The following is a 4675-nucleotide window of genomic DNA, read 5'->3' on the forward strand; positions in this document are numbered from 1 at the left end:
CTTCCGCGTTCTACTTAATACTGCTCAGCTGTTTCCGGTGGAACGATGGCGACAAGCAGCGTGAACCTAGCGAAAATAGAATGTTGTATCTATTGCTAGCAAAGGTGGCTAAGAGTTAGCCATTGTTTCAAAATAAAAGTACCGCTAACCACATTGGGTTTAATGGAGATCGTTCAGAATAATGAAACAAACTTTTGATTTGACTAACCCTATAACATAAACCTATGTGAAATAAATAATTTATTAGGAAAAAACTGGTTAAATTTTCAAAAATAAGTTTAGTTTATGAAGCTTCTTATGTGTTATGATTTGTATAGTATTGTTTATTGTTTATTAGGCTGTTAATTAATTAGACATTGTTGTCAAGTTGTTCAGCTGAGAAAACTAAGTCTTGTGCCCCCTTAACATGGGGGTGAAATGACATCCCCACATCATCAGCTTTCTGAAAATGTACAATTTATGCGGATTGAATCGCCCGGGCGGCCTACGGGCATCATCATGTGCCAACCGCGTTGTAATTATTGACTCTTACCTCAACCTTTTAAACAAACAAAGTAGGTGTAAAGGTACCACCCTAACCCTTGAATTTCCCCTGGGGATCAATAAAGTATCTATCTATCTATCTATCTATCTATCTATCTATCTAACAGTGGCCTATACAAATCTATTTCAGATCTGGGTTGTTACCAGGTTGAAAACAGAACAACTTGTGGCAATATCATGAAGTAAACTTAAAGCAGCATTAAAAAAGATTTAAGAAGCGCAATAATAAACAAATTATGCGTCTTTTGCAACAAAGTATGAACATAACTCTGCTATAATATAGAGGGAATGTACTGAAAGCATGCAGTTTGTAGAAAAAGATCGGAGAGTGGCCATATCACCTTGGAGTGAGGTACCGATCAATTAATTAGCACCTCCCATAAAAATGAACTATGGTGTAAGGACAATGTCCACAAGTGACAATAGGGGCATTCTGTGGTGTGCATTATACCAGCACCTGAAGCCCTCAACACCACCTCCAGCCATTGTATCAAGGCCAAGGTCCGTGCCTAGAGTAACCCCCAGATTGTGGTCTAACATAGGCCTTCAAAGTAATGCGTACTTTGCAGTTCTAAATAAAATGTGCGACATATGTTGCACTGTACATCCTTACTGTTGGATGTGGTGGTGTGCCTGTTGGTTTGCCTAGTGGGCCTGCTGGTGGTTTCTATGGTGTAGGTCAGATAGATAGATAGATAGATAGATAGATAGATAGATAGATAGATACTTTATTGATCCCCAAGGGGAAATTCAAGGTCTCAGTAGCATACAAACATCACACACAACATGCACTTACAGCAGAAATGGTAAATATAAGTACAAACATATAACCAGACTCCACTGTACAATAGAGACAGTAGAAGATAAGAAAAACTAACAAAACTGTGAGGTCTGGATTCCTTTGGCGTGGATGATATGTTGTTAGAATGTGGGTATATGCGGTTCCTCTCGTACTGAGCAGGATTACCATTGCGACAACACTTCATCAGTAAAGCTAACCTGTCTCGCAACGGTCTAATCCCAGCTCACATTCCCTATTAGTGGGTGAACAATCCAACGCTTGGTGAATTTTGCTTCACAGTGATAGGAAGAGCCAACATCGAAGGATCAGCATAGTGAGTGTAGGGGGCAGCTGCTAAGGCTCTCCGGCAGGAATTGCAGGCAGTTCACCATGCCACAGACTCCTGACCTGGTGTGTCTTATGGCACCAAGCAATAATATCACTTGGGGTCACACCATTGAAGAGGCCAGGAAGGATTTCGAGGACCTTGTCCAAAGTGTAACACACCGTCAAACATTCTAAATATGTCACATGAAAAGGTATAACCTTGTTTCATTGATATAGATAGAACCATTTCATTTTGGGAGGTAACATTTAAGAACACTACAACATTGTACCTAAATAATGACGAGTAGACGAGTGTATAGACAAATGTGCTACATTATATAAGGCCCGAGAATGGGAGTTTTGTGATAAAGTTGAAGGCTGGAGTAAAAAAAAGTGCCACAAAACTGAGAAATGTCTTATCAATTACCACCTTCACCACAGATAAGACTGTATGGATTAAATAAAAAGCAAGAAAGCTCAGTGTGTAGGCTTAGTCAAAAAGGAAACATTCCCCCAAATCTGTCCTATCATGCTTGTAACAGATTCAAAAACCATATGAATAATTGCTGGTTCAATATTGTAACTCAAGCCATTTTAAATGAAGATGTTGTTATCCAGCACTTGGCGTGTCGCAACCCTGTGCTGTGATCAGAGTTGGCCATTAGACTTCTGTTTTCATGATAGCAAAGCCATACATAGTTAGTGTAACGGTCAGTGTTTTGTAATGGTTAGCTGTGTGCGGTGTAAAAAAAAAACAGTGCAGAGCAGACACAATTTGAGGTCAATAGGGTGAGTAAAAGTATAGTGTAGGCCACAATATGCAATGTTCTAACTTTCCAGCATTGCTTAGGAATTGTTTTTGTAGGGTTTGAATCGTGGCATTGTTTGCCACCTCCTGGGTGTAGATGTTCTCTGCCATCCTAAAGCATTAACTGGCAGAGAGAAGAAACTACTTAGGCAAGTCAGTAGGAAGAGAAGAAAAGGCGTAAGACCAGACAGTCAGGCCACAGGAAGGGTGGGAAGGTAACAGGTACTGTAGGGACAGTGGGAGGAAGGAGGAAGTCACATGGTTAGTGTTTTGTAATTGTCAGGCTATGTGTGGTGTGAAAAAGATCTCTGAATTCCTGTAGTGCAGCAGCTCTTTTGCGTTTCGATGTCAGATTTTTCTTTTGTAGCACTGTACATCCCTGCTGTTGGGTGTGGTGATACCCGTTGAAAGGTGGTGCAAGGCCATTTTAAATGTAGGCCTAGATGTTGTTACCCAACACTTAAAATCGCACTCATTACAGAGCTGACATTTGCCTCAGAGTTATGTAAAACTCAAATGGCTTTGTGCTCAGCAAAATAATATGATAGTACAATATTTTAGCATTAGCAGGATGTTTCATCTATACATCTAGGTAACCTTGCATTTAAAAGTGGTTGCAAGTAAAGAAACCATATGTTTCACACACATATTCCTGAAATCAGTCAAATTAGTCAACTGATGTAACCTATGATCTTAAATCAATAATATGTCACAGGGGAACACCAATTCATGGACACATGCATGTGTCTTCCAGCTGTGATGTCCCTGAAGGATGCGCTGCAGGATGAGAGCGACGCTCCAGTGCCTGAGTGTGGTCATCTTCATTGACCAAGCATCTACACAAGATGACCACAAATGTATGCCTTAAATTGTGTGGATTAACAAAAGTATTGATATAATACCATTAATATGGGGTTAAAACATCAGCTTAATTAATACCTGTGCATTCTAAATTCTTCAATAATGCGGTATTAATTCTTCAGTATTTATGTGTAGTCTAAATAGGCCTAAACAAACAACTGGTTGTTGATAAGGAAACAATGAAACTACTCATGGAATAGAGTTACATATTCTTAAACCTATAAGATTTATTGCAAATGAAATGAAGAAAAATAAATTATTCAACAAAACATTTACCACATTTGTTTAGCTTCTTTTTAGCCATTTGATCACTGGTCTTGTGTCCTGCGTAAAAATAAGATGGACATTGTATAAATCCTGTAAAAAAATAATTTCAATTTAAATAGAGCTGTCATGGGTCTGAATTATGTGAACTCTTATGGTTAATTTCACGAAAGGAGCTCGTTTGTTTTCTGTGGAGCCAAGTGTGTTTGAACCTGCCGCTATTCTGAATGTAATTAGTGTCTACACGGACCCGGTTGGGTGTTGCACCAAGTGAATCAGTACGTTACGATAAAGAACAGAGAATGTCTAATAAGGGGAGAACTGCCACTTTCGGAAAACTTCCGGTTTCTGAACTGGTTGCAGTTCCTTCTGTTGGTCCACATGAGGGCGCTCGTCCACGAGTGCAGAATGCATGGAGGTCTATGGAGCTGTACCCCTCAACATCCACTTTTCTTGGGATATAATTTTTTTTCAAGTAATTTGAGTATTGCATTTGAAAGGGGAGGCAAAGAAAATACACTTAGTTGAGTATTATATTTTTTAAAGTCACTTAATTGTTCTAAAAAGCCTTTCAAATGTGTCAATGACGTCATTCATTAGCACAATGCTAGCGTGTTATGTGCAACAACGACCCAACCTGTAAGAAATCAAAAGGACATTAGTACTCGTTCATTCAACTTTTGACCTATAACCCATGTTGAAGTTATACAAACTACAATCAAATCTGAGATTTGTCAACGACAATCAGGTGAAAGAGACCAATTTAGCCGTCTAGCTCCATTGACTCCCATTCATTCTGCACTCATGGCGATCGCCCCCAGTGGAACTCTGGTGGAACTGCATCCAAAATTCGGTACAATGGGACTTAAAGGAGAATTCCGGTGTGATATTGACCTAAAGTGTATTGAAACATGATACCGAGTGTGAACGTATGTCTCATAGCCCATCTCGACTTGTCCCCTGCACTCCAAAATCTGGCGCTAGTTAGCCGATGCTACCAACAACTTTTTCAGTAGTGGTGCTTCGGCATCGGGCTAGCCATGCGAATAAATCACTGTTTTACACCCATTTATGAGGCTCAATGTATCTCC

Source organism: Alosa sapidissima, chromosome 20 (assembly GCF_018492685.1).
Source record: "Alosa sapidissima isolate fAloSap1 chromosome 20, fAloSap1.pri, whole genome shotgun sequence".
In the NCBI taxonomy this organism is placed as follows: domain Eukaryota; kingdom Metazoa; phylum Chordata; class Actinopteri; order Clupeiformes; family Clupeidae; genus Alosa; species Alosa sapidissima.